Source organism: Uranotaenia lowii, chromosome 2 (genome assembly GCF_029784155.1).
Source record: "Uranotaenia lowii strain MFRU-FL chromosome 2, ASM2978415v1, whole genome shotgun sequence".
Taxonomy (NCBI): domain Eukaryota; kingdom Metazoa; phylum Arthropoda; class Insecta; order Diptera; family Culicidae; genus Uranotaenia; species Uranotaenia lowii.
In genome coordinates this window covers 221,618,615-221,644,697 of record NC_073692.1, presented here as the reverse complement: position 1 = coordinate 221,644,697, position 26,083 = coordinate 221,618,615, and the positions used below count along the sequence as shown (strand labels likewise).

Sequence of the window (26,083 nt, the reverse complement as noted above, 5' to 3'; positions counted from 1 at the left end):
CTGTCCTTTAAAAAGGATCATATAGGATTGATGTAGGCCTAATGCAAAGAATTTTTTGATTTTTTGCAAGCATAAGTGAAAGTGATCAATAAAAATGAAAGAAATTTCTGTTAAAAGATACACTAGAGCAAGTGCAAACGTTCAACATTTACAAAAAATTAATAAATTATTCATGTATACATGTTCACATTATTTCTTCATCTATAAATCGTTGAGCCCAATTAAACAATCTGACTAAATAAACTCTACATTTTTTTTAAATCATTCACCGAAAAACTGTTTACAGGTTCACTGTTTGTTTACACAGAATTCAAGTACGTACTTAACATGAAAGTGTGTTTATGTTTAACATATTTTGGCTGCATAGAAGAGACCACTTTTTTGTTGAAAAGTTTTTCTGGGATTGATATTCCAGAAGCATTATTTTTTTGATAGCACAAGCAGATTTTTTTTTTGATAAGTTTTTATTATGACCTTAAAGTGTCGAAAATGATATTAACTCCTGTCATTTCACACGGTGAAACAAGTGGCAACGCGCCTTTTAGTCATGAAACATATACCTTTTAAGAATTATTTCTCCAAAATGATCAGAAAGGGTATGCCGAATGTTAAATCTGAAGCGGATATTCAAAATTATTAAATTTCTTTGTAAATGAAGGTCTTATGGTAAAACAGTGTTCAATGAAATTGAAGTACCAAGCATTATTTTATTCTGAGGAAAAACTGCAGATATATCAATGAAAGTTAATAAAACAGTCAAAAAAGGAAAAAGTATTAAATTTATTTTAAAGTCTTTACACTGACGCATCTGAAAAAGAACAATGTGTTTTCACTTGCATCAGTAAATGGGACAAATGTACCTTTACTTAGATATTTCTTTTTCAAACAATATGAAAGTTGAACTGTGATGAACTGCCGAAAGACACTTACATGTTTTTAAAGGTTTCGAGGTATATGTACATGAAAACTTTCAGAAAAAACGAATGAACTCATGGAATCATTGTAGCCTTAACAGATTAGCTCTTTTCGATCTATTTAATTTTCAAAAACCTCAATGTTTCAGCACAGAGAACAGACGTACAAGCTAGCCCACGAAACTTGTGTAAAAATCCCAACACCCTTTTAGAACTAGTTTTTGTTTTTTGGCTACGATTACGCCTTTTCGAAAACTGGGCACTTTAAAGTTGATTTGTAACTCTTGAATGGCGCAATAGATGGCACTGTTTGCAGTCAGTTTCTAACGTATTTTTTTGGTTTTGGTTTTGAAATTTTACACACTTTTTTGACGGTTTTTTGTTCGAGCTTGTACGTCTGTTTTCTGTGGTTTCAGTTAGAATCTTAAAAAAACAATTGTATAAATTGGCAGATATGTCCATTAGGATAAAAATGCAAATAAAATTGCTGTAGGGGAGATGGGGGCATAATGGCCACCTTAAGGAAAACGGTTATTCAACCATAGAAAATAGCTATAATATGGAGGTTACATTAAGGCAGAAACACAATACAGCGTCGGTCGTCGCGTCACGTCAGCGGTCAACGCTGTCGATAAGTACTAAAACGCGGACGCGACGCACCCGAAGATTTTTGCATCACAATTCAGCGTCAAGAGACATCTTAGATGTCTCTTGACGCTGAATTGTGATGCAAAAATCTTCGGGTGCGTCGCGTCCGCGTTTTAGTACTTATCGACAGCGTTGACCGCTGACGTGACGCGACGACCGACGCTGTATTGTGTTTCTGCCTTTATTGTTTCGTGTTCAGACACTTGAAAAGCCTATTCCCTAACGGGCTGAAACGTGAAAAACTAGATGAAAACGTTAAAAAATGCATTTTAAAAAATTTTGCCAAAAGCTGAAAACCAGCCACTGTGGAGGCATAATGAGAACCCCCCCCTGAGGCAGTATGAGCACCATTAATCAGAGCAAGATGTGCGTTTTTGCCGGGGAATCTAGCAGCGAATTCAATTCGATAAAGTCAGGTGAGTCGTAAATTCACCAAACAAAGCAATAACAAAATAATCTAGATCTGTTTGTAGAATACAAATAATTCACGCACGCTCATACATTAAGTGCTTTGTTCGGAGGATGATGCTACTAGCCGTATAATGTAACAATAAAAAAATCGATCATGAATTGTGAATGGAAAAAAATCACCTCGAAAAGAAATCTAACTCTAGTCTTTTGATTACCTCTCCGACACCTTACCAATAGGCTAAATTGTCGGATGAAAACTAGTCAAGGTGAGGCGCTATAAATCAATTTTAATTCGCTGCTAGATTCTACGGCAGAAAATGCTCATTATGCCTCGATAATATGGTGCTCTATATGCCCCTAGTCAACAAATTTAAGTAAAAACGTGTTTTAAAATTGATAAAAGTGAAAAATCAAAAAATTTTTGATGGTAAAAATTGAGAAACAATGTGTACATCATGTTGCAGTGCGTACATTATAGATCAAGGTTATTTTAAGATCATAAGAGCTTATTTCGTGGTGCTCAAAAATTATAATATTTTCGTAACTTGAGAACCAAGCTAGTTTTTTTTAAATATCTCTGTAAAGATGATAAGGAGATTCCTTTTTTTGTGAAAAATCAATACTATAGGAAGTACGAAACAAATCCTCATGAAAATTTATTTAAGAAAATACGCACTTTCGTAGAAAAGCGTAGTTCTCATTATGCCTCGGGTGCTCGTTATGCCCTCATCTCCCCTAATTCTGTTGAATATAAAAAAATCTTTACATATTTTTTCCTCCTTTCAAAACCGATCGTTTTTTTTATTAATTGAGTAAATGTCCAAAGGAATGTAATAAGCTTTTTTTTGCTGAAATATATAATAAAACGGTGAATTTTTTTTGACATGGTTTTGATGAAAATATGGATATTATTTGATAACCACTGCTTCCAAGGGTGAAAATAGTGAACAAAAAGCTGCTTGAAAATGGTTAGTAAAAAATCTTCTCTCCGAAGAAACTCGGGAGATGAAAGTACTGCGTTAGGCATAATATTGGGCAAACACTCCTTAAATGGTCCCGATATTCAAAATTCTTTTTCCATAATGTTTCATATGCAATAAATTCCAATTAATGAGAAACTTTTGATTCCGATTTCAACCTTAATGTGAACTCGAGCAAAGCGGAGTGAATCAACTTAATGGTATTCAATAAATGAAACATAGATATAATCAACATAAAGTTATTTATGGAACAAGCTACAAAGAGTGGATTTTTTTAAGCATGCTGCATGAGGCTTGCCAAGTTTGATGGTCACGTTGAGTGCTGAAAAACTCCAATTTTCAACGGGAAGCTGATACCTGACACCATTCGGCAATTTTCAAAGCATCCGAATCAAAGAAAAGTAGATTAAAAGTTTTCCTGTAAGATGCATGTAAGATTGATTGAAGGTAATGTTTTGATAATCTATGTAAAGACCCGTAGAATTGAGTTAAAATTTTTAGGTTTGATTCCGATAGAATTAAGCGTGACAATTCGAGTAAACGGAAAAGAAGGATATGTAAAAAAACTAGGACATGTTCACGAAAGCGAGACCCCAAGTTGAACATGGTAAGACGAAGTTTACCGGGTCTGCTAGTATTTTTATAAAACTTCAGCTTTGTCATATGAAAGTTATCAGTTTCTAGCATTTCCAATGAAATTATACGGAAATATTTCCAAAAACACAAAAATTTTGCCTAAAACATAAATAAGCGCATTTAGCCGGGCGGTTAATTAATATAATAAATTCGATTTCTCAAAAACTGAAGGAGATTTCTACATAAAAATTACTCCAATATTTAGAAAACAGATGTCTGCTCATTTGTATATAGATTTTGTACACACATTCGATGTAATATTTGATTAAATCAGTATTCTACTTAATGGGCGCATATAGCCCGCTTCTCCCCTAACTGATTTATCCTCGGATTTTTTGGGGCTGGGGGGCTGGGGGCATAATCCCCCGATCTTTGACGTACTCTTGGCTGGAACAAAACGTAAAATTTTATTAACAAATTAAATCAAGGGTACCAAAATCACAGAAAAATGTATATTGTCGCTGAATTCCCAAACCGGAGTTTTGCTCAACATCAGCACCAGCGACATCACTGACGACTTTTCATGTTGACCAGGCATGTATCAAACATCTTTCAAGTGTCGGAACCAAACAAAAGAAAGGGTTGCCGATTGTCAAAGTGTTGATAGGTGTTGATGAATTTTTCAACGTCGCTGGTTGTCAAAGGTTGCCAATCACCAGCGTGAAAACTTCGGATTTCAACTGCATTGACAATAGTATCACAGAATTTTGAGCATTTTTTTTTTCAATTTATATTGTCAATTGCATGAATTTTTAGACTATTAAGAGAATCTGATTTGACAGATAACAATTCCGCACTCACTAACACCATCACATTCTTTATATAAACTATCATGTGCTAAAAGTTGAAAAGGGACTATATGAAAAAAGGACCAACATCAGAGTTCAGTTACTTCAAATTATTTCTACCAAAAAATCTACTTTCATATGCACCGTTGCCGTCTTTAACAAACTGCGCTGATTGCACCTATTTAGACCCACGTGCAAATAATTTGCGCGCAGTAAAATCTGCTCACAGACCTATACATAGACAATGACACATATCGATATTCTTTACATCTTTGGATAAAATTGAATTAAAAACAATTGCGACTGGTGTGTCAGTAAAAATTGTCAGTGAATCCATATTTTTTTGGCTAATTTTTCAGTAATTCGAAAAACGCCCGAAATGCATGATTTATTTGTTCCACTTACATTCTTGTACCCGAATGTACAGAATGCATTCTGTTTTCTGTTCGTTTCTTTTCATTTGTTGATCGGTCAATTTTCGTTATTAAACTCCTTGGTTCGCATTTCATAATAATTTTCGCCAAAACAATAACGATTATGCCGTTTGGAAATGTGATTCGAAAATCTGAAGCGAGCAACGGCTGATTTGAAAAACTGACACAGGTTGTCTATGTGTGCGTCAGTGCGAAAATATTTCTGCGTGGAAATTATTTGCACAGGAGTCTAAATAGGTGCAATTTCCGCAATACCCCGTTTAATTTTTTTAAATTTCGCATAAATTTCACAGATTTTTTAAACATTATAAAATTTGAGATTTTCTCAACATAGTTAATGTTCGTATTGATAAATTCGATTTATTTTTTAGGTCATATGTATCTCTGTGGCACATATTGTAAAAATGAACCAATTTGAAAATGTGTTATATTCAATGAAATTCTGAGAATTAGCATAACAAAAACCTTCACAACATTTATGTTAAAGTGATTAAACTTAATTATTCCATTAGGGATATCTTTTTTTCTCACAACGTTTCGATTCCAGGATACATTTACATTAAGGGGGAAGTGTTCCTAAATGCGCCTAGCGGGTTAAATGCGCCTACGTTTCACGAAATGGTTGGCAAGACAACATATCGAATCAATGCATTTTGAAGATGGTACGCTTTGAACATAAGGCATACAAAAATTTTAAGAATTAACCAACTCGAAAAATTTAGAAATTCATTCAAGGTTCAAAAATAAAACGTAGAGATGCTCAAAACGAAAAAAATGGATGGTTTTTGTTTCCTATTTAAATGAACTTAATAAGTGAAACGAATTTTAACTTTTATGATGGTTTCATAATGTTAAAAAAGTGGTATAAAAGCCTCTATCCTAAAATAACCTGCTAAGTAACCTGAGGAGAGAATTGAAGATCTCAAAACAAATTTCATAAAGTTTTTCTTATAGATGAACTACTTTCATAGATTTGAGGTTCGGCATTTTAGTCAACAGTTATAATAAAATCGTTCTATCGAAAACTGAAGGAGATTTCTACATAAAAATTACACTAATGTATAGAAAACAGATGCCTTATTATAGAAAATTAAAAATAACTGAAGAAACCAATAATTTTTCTGACTACGCCAATTTGATGTCCCATCAACCTTGAAACTTTTGATGCATAAAAGGTATGATTAACTCTGAACATAAAGTTTTTAGAAGCCAATGAAATTGAAAATTGTTGCATGTTGCCCCAGTTGACGGTACGTACTTTTGTAGAAAAAAGGAGTGCTTATTATGCCCTGGGTGCTCGTTATGCCCTTATCTCCCCTCCTTTTCTCTAAGTAAAATACAACAACTTTGTAAGTTTTAAAACCGCTTTTAAGAAAGCTCCTCCCAGGCGTCGAAATAAACTGTGCAGGCCATGAGCACCTTTGAATATGCAATCAGCGCCCGAAAAAAAGCACAACAGCAATTCGAACTGCTATTGAAATGCAACATTTTCTCATGTGTGCGATGTTCTGATCTCTATATCTTCGAATAATCCAACCACTATTTGACTTTTCACTGAAAATCTGCAAGAAAATGTAAGTATTTTTTGAAAGATCATTATTTCCAGGTAAGTCACATAACCAGCATCTAATTGTCACTAATTGAATGGCCTTCAATTTACTGGTTTCTCCCGTTTCTCCTTAACATTTGGAAATGTTATTTCGACGCCACACTAAGATTGCATTTATTCCGCTCGGGACCATGATCCTCCGAACCACAGAAATAGTGCTCAAATATCACGAAATTCGAATGAAAACTCACCCGAACCTCGTGAAGCTTCGTTTCTCCTGAAATATGGGATTGAATGTGTACGAGTGCACAGGTTCTCAAACAATTGTCCTGAACGTTGGGAGAGCAATCACCTGTACCATTGCGGCTTTTCAGCTGTCACGCGTTCCTTGTCATGCCGATTCTTTCTTTCCTTTTCTAGCAGATGAGAATTGTCGCATTCTGTCACATTTACTTTGTAGGTATGTAGCGCAGTTCTCGAAGCGAAGCTGAAAGTGACGCTAAGCAGAGGTGAACGTGTTGTTTGTGGAAGGATTACTGGACGCGCGGTGGCCTATTTGGAAAACGGTCACGGTTCCAATACAAATACCTGGAAGTTGCGAATTCGGGACTTTTTGGTCAATAAACGGCAAAGCTGCAGGATCTGCATCAGTCGAGTTTCAACAAACAAACCGGGCATCATGGAAATCAAATTGAAAAACAAAATCACCCCAACGATCACAAACATTTCCTGCGTGGATTTTGTTAAAAAAGTGTGAAAAATGAAGGCAGCTGATTTTCCAAATCGTGTGAAGTGAAGTTTTAAATACGTATCAATTATTAAAAAATAAATTTGTTTGAAAACTAAACGCTTTTTTTCAATCATACATTCTTTTTCGAAAAAAAATCCCGAACTATAAACGATTATTACAGAATTCCCTTAAAATTTCGGGAGGCAACCGTTTCGAACTCACAGGACAGTATCTGAAATCCTCGTTAATCACAGGAGAACCCTGTTTCGAACCTACAGGCTAATTTGACAGTTATTTTCCTGAGCTGTTTTTCTGTCCCGAGATCGTCCTGTAATTTCAGCTGTTGAAAATACAGGACAAAATCGTTCCGACCACAGGAGAAAAGATTAAGTGTGGCACTCTTTTTGGCGTTGAAGGATATGGTAACCCTACACCCAAAATAATTTTCACTTAAAAAATAAGTGACATCTGTAGTAAATTCTCGCCATACGTAATTTCATTTGAATTTTAAGTGATAGGTCAAGTGAATTCACTTAAGTGACCGGTCAAGTGAATTACACTATGTCGTTCGAGTGAAATTTATCTGAGTTTCAAAGTAAGATTCTAGTTAATTATCTCTCGCGTTTTTAAATAAAAGAACATTTATAGAACAGCACTACGATTTCAAATACTTACATTACGCTTTCGTCATAAATTTATTGCGAAAGGAAAATTTCATCGTAATCCCAAGGCAGATCGGTTAATGCGGATAGTGCGACTTCTAAATCTTCCCTGCTGCAAACCAGAAAATCTGTCCCGCTCAACCCACAAGCTGAAACATGATAACACCTTTAAATAACTTTTTCTTACATCACGTTTAACACAAACTACCGCCAAAATCGCCTATTAAAGAATTGGGAAAATCAAAATCCAGCATAAGCTTTAAACGCTGCTCTTTAGAATTTGCCATTTTGAACTCTGAAAATGAACACAATTACAACCTGACATTCACTTGAAATTCAAGTGATGGGGAAGTGAATATTTTTTCTCACTTCAAATTCAAGTGACGACTGAAGTGAATGTGGATGAATTCACTTGAAATTTAAGTGACTGCCATGTGAAATGTATATGTCGCACTTGAATGGAAGAAAATCACTGGATCCTTGTTTTTAAGTGAAAAATCATGTGTATTTTAAGAGTGAATTTGGGTTCAGTGTAGACTAGGTGGCAAAAATGACCAAATCATTAGGTGGTTCATACGAGTTGAGTATTTTGGCCTACACTCCTTTCTATCTGCGCCAAAAATGCAGAACCTACCTAACTTTTTCTTATTTCGGGGCCGACGGATGTGCGAAAAGTCCAAGAAGTCCAAGTTTTCGCCGAAAATAGACAAACGCAAGCGTAAGTATAAGCGTGTTCAACAGGCAATTGAAATCGGTTTCAATCGATTTCGATTGGTAAATGATTGTTCATGCACTCAGCCAATGTTGTGATCGAAACGAATCCAATTGACGTTCAATAAAGCCAATCGAAATCGATCGAAACCAATCGAAAACGATCAAGCTCAGAGGCAGGATTCGTTTCTATCGATTTCTATCACACTACCACACATGCAGTTGTTTACTGTCAAAAACAGCTGATTTGGTTTGTTGTGGCAAAATTATGAGAAGAAATGACAGTGGTGTCATTCGGTGCGGTGTTCTCTGTCGTGTGCTGAGTCGGTGGTGTTGTGCTTGTCGTGCTGAGTCGGCGGTGCTGTGTCAGTTGTGCTGGTCGGCGGTGCTCGTCGGTGGTGCTGTGTCAGCCATTCTGAGTCGGTGGTGCTGTGCAGGTATTCTGAGTCGGTGGTGCTGTGCCAGTGAAAGTGATGGCGGTCGATGTCGTGTCAGCGGTGCTGTGCTAGAAGTGCTGTGTTAATCGTCATCAGACATACAGAGCCCCCGCCCGGGTGGTGAAAAAAAACGACAGTTTTATGCGAAATTCAACTGTTAAAGAAACATACACACAAATTGAATAAACCATTCAATTAAAATTCTTTTTTGTTTATTATTATTTCTCATGCTTTCCTATCTGCCCTATCGTAACCATCACCTGTGCTTCCACAAATTGACTTAATGCTCCTCCAATGCTACGTCTTTTGTTCCTTTTATGCTGCTTCCGACGCAGCCTCCTGCACCATCATTTGAGGAGAGCGTAGTTACGCGTTTTTTCTTCTTGTCCGGACTCTAAGGGGCCTCTCCCGCAGCATTCCCGCCTATGTGGGCAGATCCCGCAACTTCTGGGAGATGTCAGGGCTTTAAGTTCGGTACCGCTATGACCTGGGGCAGGACCGTCGGAGTGATGTACCATCTCTATGGCGTTAGACATTGGGGAACCCTCTAAAATTTTCTCCTATTTTTTTTTATTTGCATTTCTTTATCTGGTCAATCTATATAGGTTGACCATGCAATTCGTTTGCTCGCTACCTCGTCATTAAAAGTACACAGCTGAATTAGAAAATGACAACAACTAAGCGCATTAGTATTAGTGTCTGGCTGTTCATTCAGCAGCCTGATAGAAATCGATCGAAGTCAATTGGAAAAACAGCTGATCAGCTGTCAATCCATTTCAATTGATTTCGATTGAGTTCTGTTGAACACACCTTATATAGAGTTATTTATGTCCAACGTATAGCTTCCCGAATAGAACAGAACTATGATATCACATTACTTTTCCATTGAATTTAAATGTGACCATGAACTTAATGGTAAAAAGAACATCCAGCGAGCGTAATTTATTCAAGAATTTAAATGTCCAAGTTTATCGTGTATGGGAGGTTTTTTGACAGCTGCAGAACAGCACGTTTTTTTCCTGTTTGCAATTATTTTAGGTCGGCAATCGGGGTTTCCAGGAATTTTTTAAAAAAATTATTCAAAGTGTTCGGAGATGGGCGAAACGGTGAGTCAATAAATATCCAATTTAACAAGAGACAATCATCGTTATAATATTTTACTATCAATTCTAGCAAAATACAACCGAAACACTGCATCCGACACAGGAGGCGATAGCCAATGGATACTGGGGGCAGCTACGGAATGCCGGAATTCGCCTCATAACGACGGAATGCCGGAACCTGTCGCAGACCAATCCAGTGAATGATGAAATGTGTGAGTAAAGTGTTAAAATTATGAGAATTAATAATAAACGGTAATAAATTCATTTGTTTTTTTTATTTAAACAAATTAAGAAAATGATGACAGAAAAAAAACGAGAACGAAAAACCCACCAAGCAATTTTGATTACAGCGGTTTAACAATGAAAATCATCGGGTTTTCATAATTTTACTATGAAAAATTGGAAGATGCTACAACAATGAACTTCATATTTTTGGGCTTCTCAATGTATGGGAAATCGCCATTTTTTTCATGGTCACGCTGCATAACAATACCCCTTTTTCATGGTTATTTTTGCCGAAACTATGAAATGTATGGTCGTAAACTATGAATTCCAATGTGTATTCACGGTATCGTGGACGATTATAATCATGGTGTAAACCATGCAATTTATGGTGAGTGAATATGGAATTCATGGTTTTTTCACGGTGCAATTCTATTCGGGAATTCTAACTTCGGCTTTCTCGGACACTAATGGCGTATTTTTTTTTTTTTTTTTGTTGATTCCGAATTTGGCTCTGGAACCGTCAGAATAAAAAAACGACTTTCGGGTTTCGAGTTATTCCATATGTAGGTGTGCGTGAGAACGAGCGCAATGTTTACATGCAACTGTCATTTTGTTCTCCCTACTGGATTTCTTCATTCGGTTCTTCACATCCGGATTGCCTTTTTTCGTGTCCGGATTGCACTGGACAGCAGATAGTACGATTTTGATTGGCTGAGAGGTTCAAAATAGTGGCAATAATCATTTTCCCGTTCATTATTTCAACTGTTTTGCTTTCAGCGTTGCGAGTATTGGTGAACTTCTCGCAAAACTGACTTTCTTCTCAGGGCGACTCCGTCCGTTTCTAGTTTGCCTCCAGGTGAAAAAAATACGGTATGGTTAATAGATTGGACCTGTGTCGAAATTTTATTCGTATATTTTCCCGACGGCGAGCGAAGAGTGTTAAGAACCATCTTTGGCGGCGTACAGGAGAACGGAGTGTGGAGGCGAAGGATGAACCACGTGATCTCATTTGCTGGAAACCAGCTACCTCAATTGCTGAAAATCAGCATTTGAAAAAAAAAACCACCGGAAATTGATCACATTTTCATATGTGATGAAAGAAATTAGAGAAACATGAACTATCAAAGAACGAAAGAACATAAGCCGTAAATATCATGAAAATTTCGAAAAAGATACAACGGCTCACCGACAGGACTTGAACCTGCAATCTCCGCTTCGGTACAACGGCGCGTTAGCCAATTCCACCACGGCTCTGCCGATCAACTGCTGGACCTTCTATCGAAACACCATGTATATCCCGCATGTGATCTTTCCCTCTATTGATCTCTCTTGTTTCTCTAACCCCACCCATCGACTCGGGATTTTAGCCGAACGAGCACATGGTCGATTGCTTCGGGTTTGCCGCAACTTACGGTCAGATGAAGAAGCAATCAGTGCCGCTCAAGGTTCCGAGCAGACCAGTTACACAGGGAGGTGTTGCTCTGTTGAAATCAATACTGATGTTATGAAATCGCTTGGTACATCTTTGTACCTGAAAATGATCACATTTTCATATGTGATGAAAGAAATTAGAGAAACATGAACTATCAAAGAACGAAAGAACATAAGCCGTAAATATCATGAAAATTTCGAAAAAGATACAACGGCTCACCGACAGGACTTGAACCTGCAATCTCCGCTTCGGTACAACGGCGCGTTAGCCAATTCCACCACGGTGAACGTGATGGAACCGGCGAACACGAGCAATCGAGCTCTGCCGATCAACTGCTGGACCTTCTATCGAAACACCATGTATATCCCGCATGTGATCTTTCCCTCTATTGATCTCTCTTGTTTCTCTAACCCCACCCATCGACTCGGGATTTTAGCCGAACGAGCACATGGTCGATTGCTTCGGGTTTGCCGCAACTTACGGTCAGATGAAGAAGCAATCAGTGCCGCTCAAGGTTCCGAGCAGACCAGTTACACAGGGAGGTGTTGCTCTGTTGAAATCAATACTGATGTTATGAAATCGCTTGGTACATCTTTGTACCTGAAAATGATCACATTTTCATATGTGATGAAAGAAATTAGAGAAACATGAACTATCAAAGAACGAAAGAACATAAGCCGTAAATATCATGAAAATTTCGAAAAAGATACAACGGCTCACCGACAGGACTTGAACCTGCAATCTCCGCTTCGGTACAACGGCGCGTTAGCCAATTCCACCACGGTGAACGTGATGGAACCGGCGAACACGAGCAATCGAGCTCTGCCGATCAACTGCTGGACCTTCTATCGAAACACCATGTATATCCCGCATGTGATCTTTCCCTCTGTACCGAAGCGGAGATTGCAGGTTCAAGTCCTGTCGGTGAGCCGTTGTATCTTTTTCGAAATTTTCATGATATTTACGGCTTATGTTCTTTCGTTCTTTGATAGTTCATGTTTCTCTAATTTCTTTCATCACATATGAAAATGTGATCATTTTCAGGTACAAAGATGTACCAAGCGATTTCATAACATCAGTATTGATTTCAACAGAGCAACACCTCCCTGTGTAACTGGTCTGCTCGGAACCTTGAGCGGCACTGATTGCTTCTTCATCTGACCGTAAGTTGCGGCAAACCCGAAGCAATCGACCATGTGCTCGTTCGGCTAAAATCCCGAGTCGATGGGTGGGGTTAGAGAAACAAGAGAGATCAATAGAGGGAAAGATCACATGCGGGATATACATGGTGTTTCGATAGAAGGTCCAGCAGTTGATCGGCAGAGCTCGATTGCTCGTGTTCGCCGGTTCCATCACGTTCACCGTGGTGGAATTGGCTAACGCGCCGTTGTACCGAAGCGGAGATTGCAGGTTCAAGTCCTGTCGGTGAGCCGTTGTATCTTTTTCGAAATTTTCATGATATTTACGGCTTATGTTCTTTCGTTCTTTGATAGTTCATGTTTCTCTAATTTCTTTCATCACATATGAAAATGTGATCATTTTCAGGTACAAAGATGTACCAAGCGATTTCATAACATCAGTATTGATTTCAACAGAGCAACACCTCCCTGTGTAACTGGTCTGCTCGGAACCTTGAGCGGCACTGATTGCTTCTTCATCTGACCGTAAGTTGCGGCAAACCCGAAGCAATCGACCATGTGCTCGTTCGGCTAAAATCCCGAGTCGATGGGTGGGGTTAGAGAAACAAGAGAGATCAATAGAGGGAAAGATCACATGCGGGATATACATGGTGTTTCGATAGAAGGTCCAGCAGTTGATCGGCAGAGCTCGATTGCTCGTGTTCGCCGGTTCCATCACGTTCACCGTGGTGGAATTGGCTAACGCGCCGTTGTACCGAAGCGGAGATTGCAGGTTCAAGTCCTGTCGGTGAGCCGTTGTATCTTTTTCGAAATTTTCATGATATTTACGGCTTATGTTCTTTCGTTCTTTGATAGTTCATGTTTCTCTAATTTCTTTCATCACATATGAAAATGTGATCATTTTCAGGTACAAAGATGTACCAAGCGATTTCATAACATCAGTATTGAACCGGAAATTGTTGGATTCTGAATTAATCTTAAATTTCAATATAACATTCCCACGATCAAGTTTATAAATAGAACTTGGTTTATTCATTTTTATTAAGCGACATTTATTTAAATTTTTAGAACAAAGTAAAATAATATCTACCTGAAGGTCGGTCGCTTCTCGCCGACCACTAAGCCGATGGCATAGTGAATACGATGCGATGCGATTCAATGCGGTGAACCACATTTGATGAACATGAATGTGAATCGCTTAAACCAGGGGGATGACATCCCTATCCTTTGTCATTGATTTTGACAACCATCAAAATTAGGGGCCCACGATTTTGTGGGCCCATAACAAACCTGACATTTCGCTGTCACACTCAGAATCAAAACAACCCAAAAATAAGAATGCCAGCGCATCAAAATAAAGTTCGATTGGCTTTCTTAATTTTGGGCTGCTGTTAATAAACCAAAATCAAAGTTCAAAGCCCGAACTGAATGCCCCAAAAAAATTTCCCTTTGTTTTCAGTTAGTCTCGTTTGTTCCCAAACAAGTCGGTCACTTTGGAAAAAATGGTCTGGATTGATGGAAGGTAATTTTGATTTAATTGTATACTTTCTTTATTCTAACTCAGAATTTTCCAGACGTGTCCAGCTGTTGCATCTGCGCTTCAGGCGGATTTGTAACTAGTGAACAATCTAACCTAAATATGGAACGAAACTAGCTGACCGGAAGTCCGGATGGAGGAAGAATAGTTAAAACGTCCACTTACTGTAATCGGGAACATCAGTAAACATTTAGGTAGACATTTGTATGAAGGGACCATCCAAAATAGACTGAAGTTCCTGAATAAATCGCTGGAAGATTTCTGCAAAGGCTTTTTTTCCAGACATGAATCCTACCGTTCCACCAGCCATAGTCATAAATATAGTTAATTACAGTGAGAATTTAGTCCATCATTTCCTCCATCCTGTTGCATGAAAAAACACCCGAACCCGTAACCGATATTTTTGGGATTCAGCAGTTTCGGTTACTACGAAGGTGAGCTAAATACTATTCATATTTGTCATTGCATACTTTTTTAAACCTTCTTACTTTTTCATTTTAGATCCTCGACATGACTGGCCGGATTCTAATATAGTGCCTTCCGATGGCTAAAAGTTCGGTTTTATTAAGTTGCTTTCTCTTAAAAAAATATTCCTGCCTGCATGTCACAAGATTGAAACAAGTTTTTTCTTAATAAAAATAAATTTACTGATCATGAATAAAAAAATTTCCTTCTTTAAAAATGTATACTTCCTTTTAAAAAGAGGTTCTTGAAAAGAAAAATCCCTGCCGAATGACATGCCCCAAAATTAAGTTGCGAGAATGACGTTCATTCTCAAGTTTGGGAAAACCCCCTCAAACTCATTTTCGTCGGGAGCCAGTTTCATCCGATTTTGCGGCATTTCAACTTGGTTTTGGGTTATAACGGCTTAGAGTGCAAGGAACAGGACTAGATGTCAAATCCTAGAGAATTATGAATGATTGCACACTAACACAACAATCATTTTGGTTCCTCATTGGTTGAAATTTTGACTTTTTCAACTCTGTACTGCTTTGAGAGGAAAAAACCATAAACGTTTCTCCCGATGAAAAGAAAAAGATTCTTGTTCGCAAGAAGAACCGGATTGTCATCCCCCTGGCTTAAACCGCTTAAACCTGAATAAGGCCGATGACATAGTGAATACGATGCGATGCGATGCGGTGAATGCGATTCAATGCGGTGAACCACATTTGTTGAAAATGTATGTGAATCGCTTAAACCTGACATACTCAACGCGGCGAAGGAGATGTCAATTTGTTCCGCCGCTCGAGTTCGCATAGGCTGCGTCCGTAAATTTTCCGCCAATTCGCATCGCATCGCACTCACTATGTCATCGGCCTTACATGACTCGCTACACGAAAGTGATCATCTATAGTTAAAATTTGAACGATTACAAATCTTTTCAACAATTGCTGGCTTTTTGCCGAACAGTAAAAACACGATACAGCAAATTTCAGTCTTCCTCCCCCAGGCCTGATATAGAGTTGTTTTTGACATTTCTCACGCACATTAACTGGCGTCTCACTGGCGTGTACGGACGAGAACGGGACAATTAACCTCCAAAAATTCCAGTGCAAAAATCGAGCAGCCGGCCGACGAACACGGTCGTTTTTGAGGTTAATGTTCCCAAAATGAAAAAGTGTTAGTGAAACGCCCTGAATTGCGACACGAATACTACTAACGGCAAATAGGACTATAGAATTTCACGAGAAATTGATGTATTCCCTTGGATTTTTTTCAGTGTATGGCTGCGTTATACACAGCAAAAAATTTCTAAAAGTATACGGAATCTAAAATACGAGTGATCTATTTTTTTGCAAGTGTAATTAAAAAAAGATGTAATTTTCAACTCCTTTTGATGTAATTTTAGTCTTTTTTCAAAAAGTGAATAGAAATAAACTGTTTTGGTTTAATTTTACATTCCGGAATGCAAAGTTCAACGCTCGATGAAATTTATATCACAAATAGTGTAAATTTATATTTGTTGAATGAGATATTACAAGTTTGATCTAAAATTACATCAATAACTATGTGAAACATAACAGATGCAATGTTTTTTCGCGGCATAAGTGTTTATTACTTTGACTCGAGATGGTGGTTCTTGCACACTAGCCAAAAACTGTTGCTCGGAAGTCTCGGTTGTTATCCACCCGCAGGCAAACTTCTGTCGGATAGGTGTATTATAAAGTGGTAGGTATGAAATGGAATAAAAGTATTTTGATATGAAATTACTAAAATTCTTTTTTATTTATACACGCAGCGAAAAGTAGTACCATTGAACTAAAAAAAATACATCTTTGATTCAAAAACCTTGTGTACATTGAAACAAAATCCAATTTCCTTCATTCAAGTAAATTTTATATTGAACCGAATTTTTTTTTCATAAAACCAATGTTCTGAATTTTTAAATCAAAATATTAAATTTGAATTCAAAGATTTTTTTTTTTAACTCAGAATCAAAGTAAAAATTCATTGATTTAGATGAATTTTCTTTTGAACCAAAGTATTTTTTCGTCGACACATCTTCATTAGCTTCTGTTAGGTGAACGGGTCGGCGAGAAGCTTTTCCGACAACTAGTCAGACCTATTTATTAGGTGTGTTCAACAAAACTCAATCGAAATCAATTGAAATGGATTGACAGCTGATCAGCTGTTTTACCAATTGACTTCAATCGATTTCTATCAGGCTGCTGAATGAACAGCCTGACACTAATACTAACGCGCTGTGTTTGTTGTCATTTTTTATTCAGCTGTGCACTTTTCATAATCTAGCAAGGTGAAATTTACCTGAATTGAGCTCAATGAAAAGGTACATTCGTGGTGCGGTTTTTTTTAATTCAGTTGCCTACGTAGCAAGCAAAATTTGAGCTGCAGCTGGAATAGTTTTTATTTATCCCATGACCCGCGGTCAGCACGTAGCGTAGCTTGCTTCTAAACATTTCTTTTCTTCTACTTCTAGACTTAAAAGTGACAGAATTGACTTGAGCCATACATTTGCGATGGTTGGACCGGGTCGATTTTAAAATTTGAATGATAAAACGGCAATGGTCAAGGATGGTGACAGCAGCTCGGAGAGAAGAAGATGTTATGTAACAACAACAGAAAGGAGGCAATGGCATTTGACTCGGACAATCTCGAAATGAAGAAACTGCAGTCCAAGCTGGAGAGACAATTGTGGCCGATAAATCGCATTTCAAGTGATCTGACAAAAAAAAGCTTATTATACTATTAAACACGATTATTAAATAATTTTGAAGTATGAATTAATAAAAATCAGTATTTGCATGAATTAAGTATTTTTTTATTTATGATTTGATATTATTCCATTGATAGAACTAAGCAAACATTAAATATGTACCTTTTTCCTAGGTGAATTGAAAAAAGGTAAAATTTACCTTTTTTGCTAGGTTGAATGAAAAAAAGGTGAAATGTACCTTTTTTTTAATTTACCTCGAAAGAGGGGTGGAAAAAATTACCCCAGTTATTCGGTAAATTTTAGCTTTTTTTATATTCCAGCATATTTGCTGGCACAGCAACACCGACTCAGCATGACTGGCACAGCACAACAGACCCAGCACCACCGACCAGCACGACTAGCACAGCACCACCGACTCAGAATACCTGGCATAGCAATATTGATTCAGCATGAATGGCATAGCACCACCGACCCAGCACCACCGACCAGCACCACTGACTCAGCACGACTAGCACTGCACCACCGACTCAGCCCACGACAGGAAACACAAATGACATAACTTTCTTCTTCTTCTTCTTCTTCTACTTGAGCTGCTTCACGGGCAGCTCGGGATAAGGGCCAGTGACTTTGACTATATGCCCTGTTTTTGGTTCCGAGTTGATTATAAATCAGTTTTGATTTCGCTAGTGAATTTGGCTACTTCTTCGTAGTGCGTTAGGTTTTTTTCTTTAAATAGTTCCTTCAAATTCGTGTACTTGCCGTTGAAATCGTATAGTAATCTCGTTGAGGCAAAGCGTGGACAGGTGAGAATTATGTGATTCGCTGTTTCAGGTTCCTTGCATAGCTCACAGTCAGCATCATCTTTTATTTTCATTTTGGCTAGCCAATACTTGGAAAAGTCATGACCAGCCATCAAACGGTTCAGAAGTCGAACATCTCTTCCTTTTAGGCTCTTTCCTACGAACCATGGTACTGTGGAAAATTCCGGTTGTATGTAGTAAAAAGTTTTCCCTTTTTCTGTCGAATAATGTTTGTACCAATCTGTTGTGTTTTCAGCTAGCGATTTCTTCAGTGCGTTGAACCCGTCTGATAGAAGGTACGTGTTCTCGATTATCTGCTCCGACTGTAGCCCGTGTTTTGCTAATGCGTCTGCTGTATCGTTTCCGCCAATGGATACGTGACTGGGTATCCATTGGATAGTTATTCCATGATGAGAGCAGCTTCGAAGAATTTTCGCTAATATACTTTCTGCTTCACAGGATTCTTGTGCATTGAGAAGCATCGTGCACGATGCTTGCGAATCGGTGTAGATGACGGGTCTTTCTAGACACTGCTGTTCAACTATTTCCGTTGCTTTGTAGATAGCTATCAGCTCCGCAGATGTGATGCTGGTTTCCTTCTCGAGCCTTAGTGATAAGCGTAATCTCCTTTGTTCTACGAAGACTCCTATGCCGCAAACGTTACCTTCCTTGGAAGCATCCGTGAAAATACGACCACGGCCTCGGTACTTGCCATTCATGGCAAAGAGTGTTAGTTGTTTCAGCCTCATGGGATTCGAATTCTGTTTGGCAACCGTCAGACCTTCCAGATCTGGAAAAATTTCGACTCCTTGCACATTGCCGGGGCGTTCTATCGATTGGATGCGATCGAATAATTCTTTGTTAAGCCAGTATGTTCTTTCCAGGTAAGAGAATTGATGCCATTTACTAACATCCTCTGGTAATTGAATTGTTCTTAGTTGATGAGCAATAAGGTTGTTTCTTGACATGTGTCGACATATTTCTCTAGAAGCAATGTAAGTCCACTGGGTGCTGCCCACTTAGGGCCACTAGCGTGTTCCTCGGTGTGCTTTTCGTGGCTCCCGTCACCTTTCGTAGGCATTGATTGTTTAGTACTGATAAAATGTTGCGATTGGTTTTGCTGGAATTATTGTACACTGAGCTGCCGTAATCCATTTTGCTCCGGAAGAGTCCCTTATATATTTTGATCATCGATTCAGGGTGGGCACCATGTTTTGCCCCATTTAGAACCTTGACCATATTTAAACGTTCTTGAACCTTTGAACGGACCTCCTTAATGTGTATTCCAAAACTAAGATGACGATCGAAAATTATACCCAGATACTTATGGGATCTTACGGATTCCAACAAAGTACCGTTGAGGGATATGTTGAGCTGTTTATTGCCATGTTGGAAAAAAATAGTTTTTGTTTTTTCTGGGTTGATTGTGAAATTAAGGGTCCTGGCGATTTCGGCAAACTCTGCTAAGTATGATTCCCCGATTTCGTTAAGAGTGTGTAGGTGTTTTGCTCGAAAGAGAATCCCAAAGTCGTCAGCATATTGGACAAGGGTCACGTCTGGATGTACGATCTTGTGCAGGTTAACAGTATAGACGTTAAACAGGGTCGGCGACAGAACATCTCCCTGGGGAAGACCATTGTTGATTGTTCTTGATAACGTCTTTTGTTTCATATGGAAGTTTATTACTCTATTTCTCAAGAAGGACATAATCCATCGAAGAACTTCATGTGGAACCCTTGTTTGTATCAAAATTTCCTCCAATTTATCGACATTTATCGCATTGAAAGCGTTTGATAAATCAACGCATATCATGGCAGTTAAAAGTTTATTTCTCTTATTCTGTTTCAACCAATTGATAACATAAGATACACAGGTGTTTGTTGAAGTGTGCTTACGAAAACCAAAGGAAGTTTCAGGCAAAATTTTGTGAATGTCGAGAAAAATCTGCAGGCGCTCTAACCCAAGTAACAATTTTAGTTTTTTAAGAAACTGGAAGTGTACTTCCAAACTTCGTTATAAAACAACATTTAGTTTTATAATCCCCATTAAAACATTTTTAAAACACTTACAAGTGTAAAAAGGCCCACCTAGAGGAGGTTCTGGAGAACACTTAACAAGAGCCTTATACAACCATAAGTTTCGACAAGAGCTGATGGTAGCTGTCAAATTTCAGTGCCTGAATTTTTTATTTTTGACAGCGGTTTTGAATTTGTTAAAAAAAATGGGAAAAAAATATTAGGACTGACGAAATAAGATGGTTTCATTTTGCCAAAAATCAACAGCATAATAAACAATCGATCAACCCAATTAGTATTTATGATCTTATTCGCATATAACACGCACAAATTTGATGCGCTTAAAAATTTATCGATTGATTTTGAAAAATAGATGTGAAAAAAACACGCCCCAGTACAGTTTTGCGAAATAAAGGATTTAAATATATAAATATTTCTTCTTAAGGTAATGAAGGCTATGAAGTTTTCTGGGATTATGATACGAAGCAGAATAAAAAACATTTTTTAGTTTTTGATTATGTTTTTCGTGGAGGTTGAACACCTGATGGAGCTGTTTGAGGCGAATTTCAATATCTCAGTAATTTTATAGTACGGCTAGCTGGTGACTTCTTTGGTGTCATTGAAATAGACCTTCCTATTAAATGGTTACCGCTATTACCTCTGTCTCGGGCATCTTCCTTCTGCACGCCATCCACTTATTAATTTGTTTATTGCTACCAGCGTATATGAGGGTGGAAATCCACTTCGTTCGATGTCATTGTAAACACAATTTAATGTTTACATTTTGATAGGGTTCGAAATGTCATTCATCTTTAGTTTTAACGACGGCTTGTTGGTTTTTTTCAAGTATTTAAATACTCCATTTGGTGGTAAACATTTGACACGATGCCACACATACACATTTTGACATTTCGATCGGATTTGGACTGTCATTCTTTGTTGGTTTTCTAGAGAGGTTTTATAATTGCTTTGTAGTGCTCTACTAAACCAAAAAAATTAAAGGTTATAAAACATTCTTTATTGTTGTTTTCTTCAAGGTTGGTTTTCTAGAGAGGTTTAATAATTGCTTTTTAGCGCTCTTCTAAACCAAACAAATTAATGGTTATAAAACCAACACAAAATTTGACAGGAGTTCTATAAAAAGATTCTATAGTGGTTTTTAAGCTATCTTAAAGGGCAATCATATAGAGTTCCTTATAAATTACGTTACAAAGCAAACAATACTTTATAAATCCCTTATACAACAACTATTTTTTTTATAAAACCATTCAGAGTTTAAAATGTTGCTTGGGTAATACAGCTGAGTTTGCTATTTTGGTTATAGTAGGCACTAAAGAAATTGGTCGCTTACCTGCAACGGTGCTCTGGTCACGTCCAGGTTTCGGTATAGCAATGACTTTGATCACCTTCAAAGTTTCTTCCAGGGCTCCTTTTCTCCACATGTCGTTGATTAGGAATATTATTTTTTCAGTAACCGCGGGGTTCAGAAAAGCCAGTAACTCGTAGGAGAGGTTGTCTTCGCCTGGAGCGGATGTTTTCTTCTTCGAAGCTAATATTCTGTACCAGGATGTTTTGTCTAGCAAACCTTCAGCTATTAAAGTGTGTGGTTCTTCATTCGGTAACCGATTGTCCTGTCCGAAGTGCGTGTCTAGAAATTCTTCTGCCATTACTTCATCTTCATATAGCAAACTGTTTTCTTTTTTATAAAATCTTTTTCCTGTCAAACGACCCACTTTCAGCCATAGTTCTTTCGAACTCGTAAAAGGATTAACTTCGTTGGAAAAATCTTCAAATTTTTTGCGAATCTCCTCTCTTTTTCTTCTTTGGAAGATGGCTGCTTTCCGTTTGAAATTTAGGAGGTTATCTAATGAGGAAACTTGATTGAATTTTTTCCTAGCAGCTGTTTTATCTTTCCATGCCTCGTCGACTACTTCAGACCACCAGAACTTAGGAGTGTTTTTACATTTCATTCTATTTTCCTTGTGTATCTTTTTCATTTTGGAAGAGAGTTCGGAGAAATTGTCAAAATCGAAATTTTCTAAGGAGGACACTTCTTTACGGATTTGTTTTTTGTTGAAGAAATAAGCTTGCCTGAAATGTGACTTGGTTTTCCATGAAATATCCAAGCACATGTGATGACTTCCTATTCCATAATCAAGCACACTCCAGTGAACCATATCAATCAAATTTGCAGAGCAAAGAGTTACATCGATAGCAGAAGAGCGTTTATTCAGTTGCAGAGGGACATATGTTTTACTACCAGTATTGGTTATCAAAAGATCGCTGTTATTTATTGCTTCCAAAAGTTTTTCTCCTCTTGCGTCGCATATTTCGTCTCCCCAGTTCGTGTGGTGAGCATTAAAATCACCACCGAGTATGATTTTGGAATTGTGCTCTAGGTTGGCAAAAATGGCTTGAACATCTGCCTCGAAATCTCTTATAGTGATTGATGGACTAACATACACCGAACAAAGTATCAAATCTAGCTGAGTAATACGGATACTCACGGTTTGCGTTAGCGAGGAGAGGGATGTGGGTGCCGGTAGTTTTGAATAGCTTAACGTATTTAGAAGCAAAATTCCTGCTCCACCGTAATTGTCATCTCGGGAATGAGGGACAAAGTGATAATTAGGAAAAGAGTATCTGTTCGTATTCTCGTCGTCTTCGTTTGTCCAAGTCTCCGATAGTACGGCTGCAGAGAAACCACCTCCAGACAAAACTCTTTGAATTTCCGCTTTATTTTTTTGATAGCTTTGCACGTTTGCTTGTAGTATTTTGAATTCTGTGTTAGTAGCCATTTCTGATAGTAAAAGCTTGTAAGTGAGATGTAGGAAGCGAAATAGTGAAACGAAAAAGTTTATCTTTTGTTAAGAACAACTGAATTAGCGAGGTTGAAATGTTTTTTGGTACAATCTTGAAATAACATTTTGACCTCTTCTCGAGGTCCCAAAAGACTAATGAATTCTGAATAAAAGGACATCATTCTTTCTTGGTAATTGCGATCCATATTCATTTTTGCTTGTCTTACCGCGTTTTCCCATTTTTCATCTTCCTGAACCTTGCTGGGATTGTTCAGCGCTGTTCCTCGGCTACTACCTGCAACTGGTGCGATGATTTCCTCCCGCTCCTCGAAGGTAGATCTGGTACGGGTGTCCTCCAACCTGGCTCTTTTGACATGTTTGACAGCTTGATTTGGTTGATCCTTGTACATTTTAACTGCTGCCTGGATTCCCTGTCGTTCTTCGTTGGTCCTTATCCAAGCCTCTCTCATGGGATCTTTTCGTGTGAGACCGTCTCGCGTTATATTGGCGAAACTCTCCATCGGGGTCGGGAACTCTTCCGCATTCAGTAGTGGGGCGTAAGGATTACGACTGGTTGCAAAAACCTGTTCCTTGGCTTCAGTGTACGTCCAGTTCCGCTTTGACATTAGTTTTTTAATGTCTTGTTGCCTCTTTCTTTCGGGACAGTTGTTGTCGAGGGATGAGTGCTGGTTGCTTCGGCAATGTGCGCATTTTTGTTGCTTTTGGCAGTTGGTAAAAAGTTCGTCCTCTTCGTGGCGTTCCGTGCAATTCTCGCATCGTCTAGCTCCTTTGCAGTTGGAGGATTTGTGTCCGAATCTCAGACACTGAGTACACAAAAAAATCGATGGTACGAACGGTCTGATTTTGGCTGAACAACAGAAAAGTTTCACAGACTCCGGTAATTGTTGCGCTCGAAAAGTAATACGCAGACGATTTGTAGGCTCTTTTTCCTTACCTCTGTTCATCCTAACGATACTCACGATGGGGACTTCACACTCTATATCTCCTTTGACTTCTTCCAGATCGATATCCGTTGGAATTCCTGCTAGAACACCTGTTATGCAGACTAGATGACTGGGAATGTATGCTTTATATTCCATTCCTTCTGTTTTGAACTGCTCAACCAGCTTGTTAGCCTTTACATAACTGCTCAGAAAAACGATGATCTTTTTTTGGCTTACATATTTCATATCAATTATGAAATTTCTGTACAAATCCATTTTCTTAAGGGTGTTCCCCAGGGCGAACTTATTTATTTTTCCGATTGTACTTTTGGCAGGTTCAAAATAAACACGGTAAGGAGCGGAGTCGGCAGCCGTATACCAAATTTCTTCGAAACTTTTTCCTGCAGCTGGTTGGTCATGGTTTTCTCCAGGGTTCCTTCCCATTTCCGGCGGATCAGGGGGATCCTGTCCGCCCGCCATCGTTATCGATAACCTCACTTCTTCACTGGCGTCCTTTCGCCTTTCTTTTTTGGTTCACAATCTCCACTCCGATACCAAACAACGAAAAAAAAACACTTCGGCACTTTACTGGCACTGATTATATATTTGATACTTCCAAAAAAACGTATATCCGGTTCAAATCGATTTCAAAAATTCGAATTATCCACGCGTACGAAAAAAAGCATCCGATGCGCATACACGCTAAAACTCGAATGGACATAACTTTCATTTCTAATTCTAATAATTTGTTGTTGTTGTTGTTGTAGTTTGGATGATTATGGCTTGAGGAACTATGCCTCATATCCGCCAATTAACTTGGGTTTGACGTCTCAGTAACGATATTACGTTACACTTCTAGGTGTGCCATTTGTAGAAATTTGAGGATGTTTTTTAGTTCGTCTTGTCTTATATTTCCGTTATTAGGATGGAGTAGTTGAGGTATGGATTTATAGAGCTCCCAATCAAAGTGATTGCGTACGTGTGTGTATTTGATACATTCAAACAGAGAATGGGTTGTTGTTTCTGGTTGATCACACAGCTCGCATATGTCTGATTCGACTATTTTCATTTTACTGAGCCAGTATTTCGAAAAATCATGGCCCGATATTACTCTGTTTAAAGTTCTTATTTGACGTCCATCTAATTTTGAATGCCAATACCATGGTTTTTTGGGGAAATTCTCGAACAGATCGTAGAATTTCCTTCCTTTATTGTTTTGTAGTGCCAATTCTTTGTACCACTGGTTTGTTACATCTGCTAATTGGTTTTTATAGTTACAAACTGCATCATTCCAACACAATTTGTTAACTAGTATTGCATCGCTTTCTACTCCTTGTTTGGCCAATAAATCCGCTTGCTCGTTTCCGTATATCCCTACATGGCTGGGAATCCATTGTAGGACCGTTCCTGTTGCCATGAGGTCTTGACATATCTCTCCAGTTAGCTCGTCCCAGTCCTTCAGTTCAGTATGAGACTCCAACAGCCAGCAAGAAGACTGTGAGTCTGTTAAAATCACAGTACGAACAGGTTCTAATCTAATTATTTCTTTTAAGGCACATCTAATTGCGAGTAGTTCCGCTGTCATTATACTTGTTTGCTGGTCCAATTTTATGCTTATTCTGATATCGTTTTCCTCCTCGAAAACCCCAATTCCGCAACCTTGGTTTGTTCTTGAGGCATCCGTAAAAACTTTTCTCCAGAGGCAATATTCATTTCTTATATATTCCAATCCCATTTGTTTCATGGTTTCAGTGGACATGTTTTTCTTGTTAATGGGCATTCCCTCTATATGGTGTCGTACATCTACTTGTACGCCTTGAGCGTGCCATGATCCGTATATCTTACGAACCTCTTCGTAGTTATCGAGGTAAACCTTTTCCAGGAATGTGTAATATTTCTCATCCATTCTGTTTTCCTTGTCAAGTTGCATAAGCTGGTGGTATATTACATCTTTCCTCCTAAAGTGTAGCGAGATTCTTTTTTTGGTTGTCTGGTATCTCTTCAGTTTGAGT

At 38.2% G+C, this 26,083-nt stretch overlaps 1 long non-coding RNA gene across 1 annotated transcript; it reads left to right on the top strand.

Moving 5' to 3' along the window:
• The first annotated feature begins 14,208 nt into the window (after positions 1-14,208).
• LOC129749303 (uncharacterized) lies at positions 14,209-15,168 on the top strand. Its single transcript, XR_008738007.1, has 3 exons — positions 14,209-14,321; positions 14,374-14,770; positions 14,838-15,168. It is a non-coding gene; the product is annotated as an uncharacterized LOC129749303 (long non-coding RNA).
• The last annotated feature ends 10,915 nt before the right edge of the window (positions 15,169-26,083 follow it).